Source organism: Apteryx mantelli, unplaced genomic scaffold (genome assembly GCF_036417845.1).
Source record: "Apteryx mantelli isolate bAptMan1 unplaced genomic scaffold, bAptMan1.hap1 HAP1_SCAFFOLD_33, whole genome shotgun sequence".
NCBI classification, from domain to species: Eukaryota; Metazoa; Chordata; class Aves; order Apterygiformes; family Apterygidae; genus Apteryx; species Apteryx mantelli.
Genome location: NW_027118682.1, coordinates 5,015,665 through 5,030,265, shown reverse-complemented (window position 1 = coordinate 5,030,265; position 14,601 = coordinate 5,015,665). Strand labels below are relative to the sequence as shown.

The 14,601-nt window shown below is 55.0% G+C and overlaps 1 pseudogene; it reads left to right on the top strand.

Moving 5' to 3' along the window:
- LOC136996275 (adenylate cyclase type 10-like) overlaps window positions 1–9,916 on the top strand; it is a 49,590-nt pseudogene extending 39,674 nt beyond the window's left edge.
- Window positions 9,917–14,601: the final 4,685 nt, after the last annotated feature.

Sequence of the window (14,601 nt, the reverse complement as noted above, 5' to 3'; positions counted from 1 at the left end):
CAGCCCAGAGCAAGTCCCTGGCAGAGCCTGCCTACAGCTTCCTGTTTCTGCCGCCTCTGCTTGCAGCTTACAGAGCTTTGGGCAACTCAGTGCAATTGGTCCTTCGGGAAGAGGAGGGCCTTTTCTCCTAGCCCGTAGATGAAAGTAACCAGGATGCTCTGTATTTGCCGAGAGCAGGGCTGGGGGTCTCAGGGCAGTTTCTGAGGCTGAGGCAAAGTCTGCATGCTCTTGTGAAGCCTTTGGAAGAGGGAGGTGTTTGTGTGAGCTTTGCCCCGAGGTGTGGTCTGCTTGCAGAGGCCAGTGAGTAAGCAGTGAGCAGTTGCAGATGAATTCTGGGACCTGGGAGCCCTTTGCTTCCCATGAAATCTTGTCTGGTGGCTGGCACAAGCAGGCTGTGGCTACACCCTGCTGGCAGGCGCCTCTCCGTGTCCCCAAAGGCATGCCAAACACTCGTGTGGAGTTGGTGGCTGTGAGTGCAAAGGGAAGTGTGTGTGTGAGTGTGTGTGTGCGCGCGCGTGTGTGAGTGTGTGTGTGTGTGTGTGTGTGTGTGTGTGTAGGGGCTGGGAGAGGCAGGAGGGCCCCATTCCGAGTGAGAGAGAGCCTCTGTGCCTGCTGGCAGCGGATCCTTTCCCAGCAGTGTCTCCAGGTGTGTGGAGCTGGGGTGAGCAGCCTAGTGGAAGAGGTTGAGAGGAGTGAGGTGGAAGAGAGGGCTGCAAGGAATGCTGCTGGAGGGGAGGAGTGCCTTGGGTGAATATCTCCCCAAAGGAGTGGTGTTTCCCCCTGGGCAACGCCCTTCCTTCGACACCCAGCAGCAAGGAGGAAGGAGGGTTATTCCCAGGCAGCGGTCACAGGGTGGTGAGCAGCAGATTGGAGAGGGTGTGTCCTAGGATCAGGCAACCCTGAGAGGCAAGGGCTGGTTGTACTTGCACTTTGAAGAGGATGTAACTGTGGGCCATGAGTGCCTGAAGACTGAAGGAGTCCAAGGGACAGAGCAGTTATTCCCATTTCAGTTTCCCAAGCTTCCAAGAAACCTGGCCACTGAGCAGTGGCTAATGGAGTTAGCAGGAGAGCAGGTAATGGTTTGGATGCGGTCCTTGTAGATGGCCCTGCTGCTCTCCTTGCTGCATTGATGGAAAGTCTCGCTGTGGGCACCCGGAGCTCTCCTTCGGGCATGTTATGCAGCCTGGGGTGTTTTGCTGCATCCGTTGATGCGACCCCAGTCAGTGGAACCCACATGCTCCTGCTGCAGAACTAGCTTCTGCTGCAGGAGCAGGCGCCCAGCTTGTGAGGGTGAGGTGGAGACCCTGCTCCCCCTGTGCTCATACCACCTGCCTGCCATGTGTATTTGCAGCATGCTCCCAGAAATCCAAGGGTGCTCTGCAAGGGAGGAAGCACGAAGCATGAGGAAGCAATCGTCAGAATCGAGAGTGCAAGCTGCATGGCCTGTGAATGCAGGCCTTCAGAAGGGAGGACAGGTAGGTGCTCCTCATTCAGGTCCTTCTTGTGCCAGCCTGCATTCTGCAAAAGCATCATCCTGTGGGTGCTGGCTGTACAAGAGCCCTTCCGATGGGTTCCTTTGAGCCCTGGCGGACTTTGCCCAGGGCTTGCTTTCAGAGATGCCATTTGTGCCCTAGTTTTGCAATGCATCTGTTGTTGCTCCTGCGCTCTCCATGAACACACCAGCAGAGCCTCTTGGGCCCCCTTTCTGGTGCCAATAAAACTGCTGGGCCTTTCTGTGATAGAAGATGGAGAGTTTCTTTTCAGCTGTGTGATTCCTTAGATGCTTGTTGTGAACAAGAAAGGGATGTTCAGCCTTGCTCAGCTTCCCTTCAGGGCAAAAGGGTGCTGACAGGAAGGCTGAAGACAAGGGTCAGAGGAGAGGGAGAGAAATAATCTTCCTTTCTGGAAAAACAGACCTGCTGGAGCCCCCACTGCCCCCTCCCACCCTCCCTCACAGCACTGCCCTGCAGATTGCCCTAGATTTTAGTGAGCTGCCTTCCCCTGTGCTTGCCACCCTTGACTTCTGCATTCGGCAAGAACTGGTCTCCTGGCTGAGCCTCTTGGCTCTTGCCCTTGCCAAAAGCCTGACAGTACTTTGAGCCATTCGCCTGTATTGCCCTGCAGCTGCTCTTCTGAGGAATTGAGGGGGTGCTGTGAGGAAGAGCGAGGGTTGTTTCCGAGTTTCTGAGAGGCAGCTTCTTCTCTGAACAGTGCAAACGTTGGCTGCCCGTGAGAGCAGCGAGATCCTTTTCTTGGTAGCATCTCACCTATGTTTCTCACCGTTGCAGATACCAGAAATGAGGGAGTCAGTCCTCGCAGACAGGAAAAGAGTTGTAACTGAGGCCCCTGCTCGTCGTCAATGTATGTTTCCAACGTGAGTACCTTTGCTTGCTTCTTCACCCTTGGCTGTCAAAGGGAGCAGCTTCTCAGCACAGGTTTGGTAGGGCTGCATTGCCAGGGCTTGTGAAGGCTGCTCAGGAGGTGCTTTGGGAGCAAGTCTTCTCAACGGCTGCTTCCCAGTGACCTGCAGGCATGCTCTGCCTTCATCTGGATTCTGTGCGGGGGGTGGTTCTGCAGAGCTCTGTGCTGACTCCTACCTTCCAAGGGCTTTGTGCTTTACTGCCTTGATCCTTTCCTCCTTCTTCAACACTGGGTGCCCAGCGACAGTCCATTGTCCATCCCGGAACAGAGAGTCTTTGGGGTCCCTGAGCAGTGGCTGATGGAGTTGGCAGGAGAGCGGGTAATGGTGTGTCTTGGAGCCGGTCCTTATAGATGACCCTGTGGCTCTCCTTGCTCCATGGATAAAAAGTTGTGTTGTGGGCACCTGGAGCTCTTCTTCAGGCATGTTGTGCAGGCCTGGGTGTTTTGGCGGGGGGCGATCTCTGTGTCTGTTGATGATACCCCGGTCAGCGGAACCCATGTGCTTCTGCTGCAGAACTGCCTTCTGCTGCAGAAGCAGGTGCCCAGCTTGTGAGGGTGAGGTGGAGACCCTACTGCCCCTGTGCTCATACCACCTCCCCACTGTGTGTATTTGCAGTGTGCACCCAGTCACCCCAGAGTGCCTTGCACAGAAGGCAGTGCCAGGCGGGAGGAAGCCATTTCCAGAAGTTAGCTCGCCAGCGGAATGGCTTTTGAATGAAGTCGATCCGAACGCAAGACATGTAAGTGTTCCTCCTTGAGGTCCCTCTTGTGCCAGTCTGCATTCTGCAAAAGCATTGTCCTATGGGCTCTGGCTGTACAAGAGCCCTTCCAATGGGTTCCCTTGAGCCCTGGCGGACTTTGCGGGGGGCTTCCCTTCAAAGGCGCCGGTTGTGCCCTAGTTTTGCAATGCATCTGTTGTTGCTCCTGCGCTCTCCCTGAACACACCAGCAGAGCCTCTTGGGCCCCCTTTCTGGTGCCAATAAAACTGCTGGGCCTTTCTGTGATAGAAGATGGAGAGTTTCTTTTCAGCTGTGTGATTCCTTAGATGCTTCTTGTGAACAAGAAAGGGATGTTCAGCCTTGCTCAGCTTCCCTTCAGGGCAAAAGGGTGCTGACAGGAAGGCTGAAGACAAGGGTCAGAGGAGAGGGAGAGAAATAACCTTCCCTTTAGGGAAAACAGACCTGCTGGAGCCCCCACTGCTCCCTCCCAGCCTCCCTCACAGCACTGCCCTGCAGATTGCCCTAGATTTTAGTGAGCTGCCTTCCCCTGTGCTTGCCACCCTTGACTTCTGCATTCGGCAAGAACTGGTCTCCTGGCTGAGCCTCTTGGCTCTTGCCCTTGCCAAAAGCCTGACAGTGCTTTGAGCCATTCGCCTGTATTGCCCTGCAGCTGCTCTTCTGTAGACTTGAGGGGGTGCTGTGAGGAAGAGCGAGGGTTGTTTCCGAGTTTCTGAGAGGCAGCTTCTTCTCTGAACAGTGCAAACATTGGCTGCCCTTGAGAGCCGCGAGATCCTTTTCTTGGTAGCATCTCACCTATGTTTCTCACCGTTGCAGATACCAGAAATGAGGGAGTCAGTCCTCGCAGACAGGAAAAGAGTTGTAACTGAGGCCCCTGCTCGTCGTCAATGTATGTTTCCAACGTGAGTACCTTTGCTTGCTTCTTCACCCTTGGCTGTCAAAGGGAGCAGCTTCTCAGCACAGGTTTGGTAGGGCTGCATTGCCAGGGCTTGTGAAGGCTGCTCAGGAGGTGCTTTGGGAGCAAGTCTTCTCAACGGCTGCTTCCCAGTGACCTGCAGGCATGCTCTGCCTTCATCTGGATTCTGTGCGGGGGGTGGTTCTGCAGAGCTCTGTGCTGACTCCTACCTTCCAAGGGCTTTGTGCTTTACTGCCTTGATGCTTTCCTCCTTCTTCAACACTGGGTGCCCAGCGACAGTCCATTGTCCATCCCAGAACAGAGAGTCTTTGGGGCCCCTGAGCAGTGGCTACTGGAGTTGGCAGGAGAGCGGGTAATGGTGTGTCTTGGAGCCGGTCCTTATAGATGACCCTGTGGCTCTCCTTGCTCCATGGATAAAAAGTTGTGTTGTGGGCACCTGGAGCTCTTCTTCAGGCATGTTGTGCAGGCCTGGGTGTTTTGGCGGGGGGCGATCTCTGTGTCCGTTGATATTACCCCGGTCAGCGGAACCCATGTGCTTCTGCTGCAGAACTGCCTTCTGCTGCAGAAGCAGGTGCCCAGCTTGTGAGGGTGAGGTGGAGACCCTACTGCCCCTGTGCTCATACCACCTCCCCACTGTGTGTATTTGCAGTGTGCACCCAGTCACCCCAGAGTGCCTTGCACAGAAGGCAGTGCCAGGCGGGAGGAAGCCATTTCCAGAAGTTAGCTCGCCAATGGACTGGCTTTTGAATGAAGTCGATCCGAACGCAAGACATGTAAGTGTTCCTCCTTGAGGTCCCTCTTGTGCCAGTCTGCATTCTGCAAAAGCATTGTCCTATGGGCTCTGGCCGTACAAGAGCCCTTCCAATGGGTTCCCTTGAGCCCTGGTGGACTTTGCGGGGGGCTTCCCTTCAAAGGCGCCGGTTGTGCCCTAGTTTTGCAATGCATCTGTTGTTGCTCCTGCGCTCTCCATGAACACACCAGCAGAGCCTCTTGGGCCCCCTTTCTGGTGCCAATAAAACTGCTGGGCCTTCCTGTGATAGAAGATGGAGAGTTTCTTTTCAGCTGTGTGATTCCTTAGATGCTTGTTGTGAACAAGAAAGGGATGTTCAGCCTTGCTCAGCTTCCCTTCAGGGCAAAAGGGTGCTGACAGGAAGGCTGAGGAGAAGGGTCAGAGGAAAGGCAGAGAAATAATCTTCCTTTCTGGAAAACCAGACCTGCTGTAGCCCCCACTGCTCCCTCCCAGCCTCCCTCACAGCACTGCCCTGCAGATTGCCCTAGATTTTAGTGAACTGCCTTCCCCTGTGCTTGCCACCCTTGACTTCTGCATTCGGCAAGAACTGGTCTCCTGGCTGAGCCTCTTGGCTCTTGCCCTTGCCAAAAGCCTGACAGTACTTTGAGCCATTCGCCTGTATTCCCCTGCAGCTGCTCTTCTGTAGACTTGAGGGGGTGCTGTGAGGAAGAGTGAGGGTTGTTTCTGAGTTTCTGAGAGGCAACCTCTTCTCTGAACAGTGCAAACATTTGCTGCCCGTGAGAGCCACGAGATCCTTTTCTTGGTAGCATCTCACCTATGTTTCTCACCGTTGCAGATACCAGAAATGAGGGAGTCAGTCCTCGCAGACAGGAAAAGAGTTGTAATTGAGGCCCCTGCTCGTCATCAATGTATGTTTCCAACGTGAGTACCTTTGCTTGCTTCTTCACCCTTGGCTGTCAAAGGGAGCAGCTTCTCAGCACAGGTTTGGTAGGGCTGCATTGCCAGGGCTTGTGAAGGCTGCTCAGGAGGTGCTTTGGGAGCAAGTCTTCTCAACAGCTGCTTCCCAGTGACCTGCAGGCATGCTCTGCCTTCATCTGGATTCTGTGCGGGGGGTGGTTCTGCAGAGCTCTGTGCTGACTCCTACCTTCCAAGGGCTTTGTGCTTTACTGCCTTGATCCTTTCCTCCTTCTTCAACACTGGGTGCCCAGCGACAGTCCATTGTCCATCCCGGAACAGAGAGTCTTTGGGGTCCCTGAGCAGTGGCTGATGGAGTTGGCAGGAGAGCGGGTAATGGTGTGTCTTGGAGCCGGTCCTTATAGATGACCCTGCGGCTCTCCTTGCTCCATGGATAAAAAGTTGTGTTGTGGGCACCTGGAGCTCTTCTTCAGGCATGTTGTTCAGCCCTGGGTGTTTTGGCGGGGGGCGATCTCTGTGTCCGTTGATGTTATCCCGGTCAGTGGAACCCATGTGCTTCTGCTGCAGAACTGCCTTCTGCTGCAGAAGCTGGTGCCCAGCTTGTGAGGGTGAGGTGGAGACCCTACTGCCCCTGTTCTCATACCACCTCCCCACCGTGTGTATTTGCAGTGTGCACCCAGTCACCCCAGAGTGCCTTGCACAGAAGGCAGTGCCAGGCGGGAGGAAGCCATTTCCAGAAGTTAGCTCGCCAATGGACTGGCTTTTGAATGAAGTCGATCCGAACGCAAGACATGTAAGTGTTCCTCCTTGAGGTCCCTCTTGTGCCAGTCTGCATTCGGCAAAAGCATTGTCCTATGGGCGCTGGCTGTACAAGAGCCCTGCCACTGGGTTCCTTTCAGCCCTGGTGGACTTTGCGGGGGGCTTCCCTTCAAAGGTGCTGGTTGTGCCCTAGTTTTGCAATGCATCTGTTGTTGCTCCTGCGCTCTCCATGAACACACCAGCAGAGCCTCTTGGGCCCTCTTTCTGGTGCCAATAAAACTGCTGGGCCTTCCTGTGATAGAAGATGGAGAGTTTCTGTTCAGCTGTGTGATTCTTTAGATGCTTGTTGTGAACAAGAAAGGGATGTTCAGCCTTGCTCAGCTTCCCTTCAGGACAAAAGGGTGCTGACAGGAAGGCTGAAGACAAAGGTCAGAGGAGAGGGAGAGAAATAACCTTCCCTTCTGGGAAAACAGACCTGCTGGAGCCCCCACTGCCCCCTCCCACCCTCCCTCACAGCACTGCCCTGCAGATTGCCCTAGATTTTAGTGAGCTGCCTTCTCCTGTGGTTGCCTCCCTCGACTTCTCCATTCAGCAAGAACTGGTCTCCTGGCTGAGCCTCTTGGCTCTTGCCCTTGCCAAAAGCCTGACAGTGCTTTGAGCCATTCGCCTGTGTTCTCCTGCAGCTGCTCTTCTGTAGACTTGAGGGGGTGCTGTGAGGAAGAGCGAGGGTTGTTTCCGAGTTTCTGAGAGGCAGCTTCTTCTCTGAACAGTGCAAACGTTGGCTGCCCGTGAGAGCAGCGAGATCCTTTTCTTGGTAGCATCTCACGTGTGTTTCTCACCGTTGCAGATACCAGAAATGAGGGAGTCAGTCCTCGCAGACAGGAAAAGAGTTGTAATTGAGGCCCCTGCTCGTCGTCAATGTATGTTTCCAACGTGAGTACCTTTGCTTGCTTCTTCACCCTTGGCTGACAAAGGGAGCAGCTTCTCAGCACAGGTTTGGTAGGGCTGCATTGCCAGGGCTTGTGAAGGCTGCTCAGGAGGTGCTTTGGGAGCAAGTCTTCTCAACAGCTGCTTCCCAGTGACCTGCAGGCATGCTTTGCCTTCATCTGGGCTGTGTGGGGGTGGTTCTGCAGAACTCTATGCTGGCTCCCACCTTCCTAGGGCTTTATGCTTTACTGCCTTGATGCTTTCCTCCTTCTTCAACACTGGGTGCCCAGCAACAATCCATTGGTCATCCCAGAACAGAGAGTCTTTGGGGTCCCTGAGCAGTGGCTGATGGAGTTGGCAGGAGAGCGGGTAATGGTGTGTCTTGGAGCCGGTCCTCGTAGATGTCCCTGCTGCTCTCCTTGCTGCATCGATAAAAAGTCGCATTGTAGGCACCTGGAGCTCTTCTTCACACATGTTGTTCAGCCCTGGGTGTTTTGGTGGGGGGTGATCTCTTGTGTCCGTTGATGTGACCCAAGTCAGTGGAACCCACATGCTTCTGCTGCAGAACTGCCTTCTGCTGCAGAAGCAGGTGCCAAGCTACTGAGCGTGGAGTGGAGATCCTGCCCTCCCTGTTCTCATACCATCTCCCCACCGTGTGTATTTGCAGCACATTCCCAGTTACCCCAGAGCGCTCTGCACAGAAGGCAGTGCCAGGCGGGAGGAAGCCATTTCCAGAAGTTAGCTCACCAGCGGGCCGGCTTTTGAATGAAGTCGATCCGAACGCAAGACATGTAAGTGTTCCTCCTTGAGTTCCTCCTTGTGCCAGTCTGCATTCGGCAAAAGCATTGTCCTATGGGCTCTGGCTACACAAGAGCCCTTCCGATGGGTTCCTTTGAGCCCTGGCGGACTTTGCGGGAGGCTTCCCTTCAAAGGTGCCGGTTGTGCCCTAGTTTTGCAATGCATCTGTTGTTGCTCCTGCGCTCTCCAAGAACACACCAGCAGAGCCTCTTGGGCCCTCTTTCTGGTGCCAATAAAACTGCTGGGCCTTTCTGTGATAGAAGACGGAGAGTTTCTGTTCAGCTGTGTGATTCCTTAGATGCTTGTTGTGAACAAGAAAGGGATGTTCAGCCTTGCTCAGCTTCCCCTCAGGGCAAAAGGGTGCTGACAAGAAGGCTGAGGACAAGGCTCAGAGGAGAGGGAGAGAAATAACCTTCCCTTCTGGGAAAAAAAGAAACAGCTGTAGCCACCAGATTTCGAGCTCTGCACGTGGCAATACCCTCCACTCTTTTTTGACAGCATGGCACATCTGAGAGTGAGCACGTGGGAAAGACGGGCAAGCCTGCTCAGGCTGTCACATAGGCTGGGGCATGTTGCGGTGTCCCTTGCTGTTCTCCAGCTGGGGCTGCAGCATCCCTGCCTGGGGCAGCAGTTGTCATGTGGGGTGCCTGAGGCCAGGCCAGAATCAGGGGGCTGGTGACTGCCCAGGTCCTGCAGTGCCTGTCTGCTTGAGAGGTGCATGTTGAGAGCAGGTGAGTGGCCTTGGAAGTGGGGCACAAAGGTGTGTGCAATTGTCTTGCAGGTGCAGCAGAGTGGGAAGAAGGTGGCTGAAAAAAAGCCAAGTATTCAGGAGGTCGTGAAGTACCAGGTGGGAGAAGATAAGGAAGTGATCCTGAAGATTTACTTCTCCCGCATAGAGGAAGAGGCCAAAAGGCTGGCTGATCAACAGGGGCGTTGTGAGACAGGGCAGGTATGTGGCAGCTCCAGGAGAAGCCTGGCAGAGCTGAGGGGCAGTGAGCCAGTGAGGGGTCCCACTCCCAATCCCAGAGCCACTGTGTTGCCTAGAGCGTGCTGTGACTTTTCCTGACATGGGCTTGGCATGGGTTGAAGCCTGACACTAAGCACCTCTCTGCAACCACAAGCAAATGCCCAACACTGCTGTGGAGCTGAAGGGCTGTGGCTGCAACTGGGAGCAGGGTGGAGGGGCTGGGGGAGAAGAGAGGCAGGAGGGGTGAGAGGCAGAGTGAGAGAGAGAAGGTGTCAGTGCTGCTGCAGCCACATTGCCCCATGAGCAAGCCACAGGGCTGGCCTTGCCTCAGCCTTGCCTTCCATGCAAGGGCTAGCTCTTGGGTGCTCACAATTGCCTTCCACTGTGGCACCGACAAGTTGTGAGCAGCTGAGCGCAAAGGGATCCTTCCGGTGGTTGTCTGTCCCTTTGCAAAGCTCTCACTGACTGCTGAAGCCAAGACATGGGTTCCCCCCTGAGTCCCGAGTCTTGGTGCCAGCAGACTCAGCCCCAGGCTGAGGAGCTGCCCACGGGACCTTGTTTGGACACAGGGGCCTGTGTCCCATGACGGTGAGCATGGCAAGACCATCAGAAGACCCTGCTGCAAACATCGCTGGCCTGAACTAGTCTGCAGTAGTTCTCTGCCTTTCTGCCTGGCCAGAACACAGCCTCTTCCTTTCTCCCTCCTTCTCCAGGGGCAAGAATAGCCATGTGCGGACACAGACGAAGCAGCAGCAGTGACTGTGAGCCATGCGGGCACACAGGAAGATTTGTTCCGCTGAATTAAACCAACCGCCCCAAGTGGTGTGGCTCTTTGCTGGGTGTGCTGTGAGCTCTGCCGTTTGCAGCATGGGAGCATTGGAGTGGCCTGGAGAGGCCAGCTGAGGAGTCAGGGCTTGGGTGTGAGTGGCTGCTGCCAGGGCAGCTCTGTGCCAAGGTCCTGCTGCAGCTCTTGGGCTGCAGCTGTGGTGGCTGTGGCTTAGGGGTGTGCTGCATCTTGTTGGTGCCTGAGAGAGGCATGGAGAGGGCCCTGCCATGGCCAGCACATGCCCTGGGCCAAGGGGCCGGTGGGGAGAGGAGGGAAGAGCTGGTTTAGGCCTCTGAGGCAGAGAAGGGCTTGAGCCTGCACCTCCCTTGCTGGTGCCCAGTGGTGGCTGCACGGTGGGAAGGAACTGCCAACTCGTGTGTGTGTGTGTTGGGTGCACTTGAGTGTGGGGCTTTTGCGGGTGTGAGGGGAATGAGGAGGGTGCCAAGGGCCAGAAGGGGAAGCTGCCACCCAGGAGGCTTGGTTCCAGGAGAGTCCATGGCCACCTTGGCTGTAGTGCCCATGAACTAATGGAGTGGCAGAGCCTGAGGGGAGCGAGGAAGGAGAACAGCAGAACACAGAGCCCAGACTTGAGGCGAGCAGACTTCCCCTTGTGCAGGGACCTGCTAGGGGGGTGCCATGGGAGGCAGCTCTGAAAGGAGCTGCAGGGAGCTCCCTGAGCTGAAGGGAGCTCAGGAAAGCTGGCAGGTCTTGAAGGTCTTGAAGGACAGCCTCCTCCAAGTGCCACAGTGCTCCACCTGGAAACTCCAGCAAGCAAGCAGCTGTGTCTGTTCTGCCCGTTCTGTCCATCTCCAGGTCTGCATTTCTTGCAGCGACCATTGGTGAGGTGCTTCTCGCCATGGGGTCTCCGGTGCCAAGCCTGCGCCCCATCTCTTACCCTCGTAGACCGCGACTCCTCTCCGCCATGGCCTGCCTCTCCACTTCGCCCAGCCCTCTCTTTCTCCACACTACAGCCTTGCCTTAGAGCCCTAAACAGCTCATCCTGCACACAAGAACTGCTTGCTACTGCGAGCAAGATCAAACTAGGGTCGTAGCACACAAAGAGAAACAAAGCCCATGAGCCATAGGAACATGGTCCAAGAGAGAACTTGCTCTCCCAGCTCAACCAAGCAAAAGCAAGCTGCAGACAGCTCTCCAAAAGCTCAACGAGAGCAAGCCTGACAAGCCTCAGTCCTGAGGCCTTGCTGTGTCAGCGCCACCATCAGTCTAGGGCAGGGCCTAATGCGGTTCCTTGCTTGGTTTTTCTGTTCCTTTTCAGAGAACATTTCCTTGGCTTCTTTTCACCTCTGCACAGCAAGGAGCTTCTGCTTTCACGGACATCCCTGTTGCGCTGCTTGGCTCTCCTTCCTGACCAAGAGCCACTAGCTCACAGCCTGCCACTGTATACGCAAAGTGAAGATTTGGGCTTTTTCCTCCCCGAGATGCCTTACTCCACCTGCAGTGAATAGCCTCTGGCACTTTCTTGCCCAGCCATTGCGTGTGCTTGGAGCCTTCTGCAGCTCTTCTTCTGAGGGCCTATAACACAGAGAGGAATGAGGGGGTTGGGTTTTGGTTTTGTTGTCAACAGCCATTCCCTCCCAGCATCAGGCCCATTGCCGCTTTTTGTGCTTGTGAGGTCACTTTTGATAGGCCAGTAGCAGGCACATTGCTGCTGCTTGTGCTCGGGAGGTCACTTCTGCCTTATGACTTCAGGGGCAAGCTGCAGGCACATTGCTGCTGCTCAGACACGTGAGGTCACTTCTGCCTCTGCACCCGAGAGGCCAGAGGCAGGCACCTGCCATCAACACTGATTGTGAGGTCATTTCTGCCTCACGAGCTGATAGGCCAGAGGCAGGAACATTACTGCTGCTTCTGCTAGTGAGGTCACGTCTGCCTCCGGACCTCATAGGCCAGAGGCAGACACAAGGCGTTGATGCCGATTAGGAGGTCACTTCTGCCTCAGGACCTGCTGGGTCCTCAGCATGGGTCCCTACTAACAAGGCTGGAAGTGTTGTGGCTGTTTGCTACAGGCCACCTGATGAGCAACAAGAAGTAGAGGAAGCCTTCCACACATACCTGGAAGCAGCCTCACATTTGCAGGCCCTGCTCCTCATGGGCCACTTTATCCACCCTGCTATCTGCTGCAGCGACAACACAGCAGGGCCACTGAGTAGAGGGGCTCTGCTGGACCTCGTACTTACAAACAAGGAAAGGCTGCTGGCCGATGTGAAGACTGGCAGCAACCTTGGCTGCAGTGGCCGTGAGAGGGTGGAGTTCAGGATCCTGAGAGGAGGGAGCAGGGCAAAAAGCAGGATCAGCACCCTGCACTGCAGGAGAGCAGACTTTGGCCTCTACAGGCACCTGCTTGCAAGAATCCCAGGCCATAGGCTCCGAGAAGGAAGAGGGTAGGGCATCCAAGAAAGCTTCTTCATAGTCAAGGAGCTCCTCCTCCAGGCTCAGGAATGCTCCATCCTCATGAGCAAGAAGTCAAGCAGAGAGGGCAGCAGACCTGCCGGGAGGAACAAGCAGCTCCTGGCCAAACTCAAACAGAAGAAGCAAGCACACAGAAGGTGGAAGCAGGGACAGCTCCCCTAGGAGCAATAGAGGCAGTTTGTCCGAGTGTGCAGGGATGCAACTAGGAAGGCCAAGGCGCATCTGGAGTTGAATGTGGCACGGGATGTGAAGGACAAGAAGAAGGGCTTCCATAAATACATCACTAGCAAAAGGAAGACTAGGGGAAGTGTAGACCTGCTGCTGAATGGGGCAGGGGCCCTGCAGACAAAGGAAACAGAAAAGGCAGAGATGCTGAATGCCGTCTTTGCCTCAGTCTTTCTTGCTAGGACTGGCCCTCAGGAATCCCTGGAGACCATAGGGAAAGTCTGCAGAAAGGAAGTCTGTCCCTTGCTGGAGGAGGATTGGGTTAGGGATCACTTCAGCAAACAAGTCCATGGGCCTTGATGGGATGCACCCACGTGGGCTGAGGGAGCTGGCCAATGTCATTGCAAGGCCACTCTCAATCACCTCTGAAATGTCATGGCAATCCGGAGAGGTGCCTGAGGCCTGAAAGAAAGCAAATGTCCCTCCAGTCTTCAAAAAGGGCAAGAAGGAGCACCCAGGGCACTACAGGCCAGTCAGCCTCACCTCAACCCCTGCAAGGCTGAAGGTGCAGCTCATCCTGCATACCATTTCCAAGGTGATCAGGAGTAGTCAGCATGGAGTCAGCAAGGGGAAATCATGCTTCAGCAACCTGAGAGCCTTCTTTGATGGAATGACAGGCTGGAGAGATGAGGGGAGAGCAGTGGATGTTGTCTACCTTGACTTCAGCAAGGCTTTCAACACTGTCTCCCATAACATCCTTAGGAAGCCCAGGCTAGATAGGCAGACAGTGAGGTGCATTGGGCACTGACTGAATGGCAGAGCTCAGAGGGTTGTGATGAGTGGCACAGAGTCTAGCTGGAGGCCTGTAGATAGCCGTGTCCCCCAGCAGTCAGTACTGGGTCCAGTCTTGTTCAACTTCTTCATCAATGACCTGGGTGAAGGGACGGAGCGCACCCTCAGCAAGTTTGCTGATGATACAAAACTGGGAGGAGTGGCCAATACGCCAGAGGGCTGTGCTGCCATTCAGAGAGACCTGGACAGGCTGGAGAGGTGGGCAGAGAGGAACCTCATGAAGTTCAACAAAGGCAAGTGCAGGGTCCTGCACCTGGGGAGGAATAACTCCAGGCACCAGTACAGGCTGGGGGTTGACCTGCTGGAAAGCAGCTCTGCTGAGAAGGACCTGGGAGTGCTGGTGGACACCAAGTTAAGCGTGAGGCAGCAATGTGCCCTTGTGACCAAGAAGGCCAATGGTATCCTGGTGTGCATGAGGAAGAGTGTTGCCAGCAGGTCGAGGGAGGTGATTCTCCCCCTCTACTCAGCCCTGCTGAGGCCACATCTGCAGTACTGTGTCCAGGTCTGGGCTCCCCAGTACAAGAGGGTTGTGGCACTACTGGAGCAAGTGCAGCGAAGGGCTATGAAGATGATTAGGGGACTGGAGCATCTCTCTTATGAGGAAAGGCTGAGAGAGCTGGGCCTGTTTAGCCTGGAGAAGAGAAGGCTGAGGGGGGGATCTTATCAATGTGTACAAATATCTAAAGGGAGGGTGTCAAGAGGATGGAGCCAGACTCTTTTCAGTGGTGCCCAGCGACAGGACGTGAGGCAATGGGCACAAACTGAAACACAGGAAGTTCCATCTGAACATGAGAAAAAACTTCTTCCCTCTGAGGGTGACAGAGCACTGGAACAGGTTGCCCAGAGAGGTTGTGGAGTCTCCTTCTCCAGAGATTTTCAAAAACCCGCCTGGATGCGATCCTGTGCAATGTGCTCTAGGTGACCCTGCTTGAGCAGGGGGCTTGGACTAGATGACCTCCAGAGGTCCCTTCCAACCTCAACCATTCTGTGATTCTGTGTGATTCTGTGATAAAACACATGAAGAGTTTACATGGCATCAGAGCCACCTGCACATTGCCTTTGCCTACCTGTAATCAGCGATTACAGTTTTCTGCTCTGATTAGCCCGCTGGTGAGTCGTTGTTGCTAGTGTCCCTCA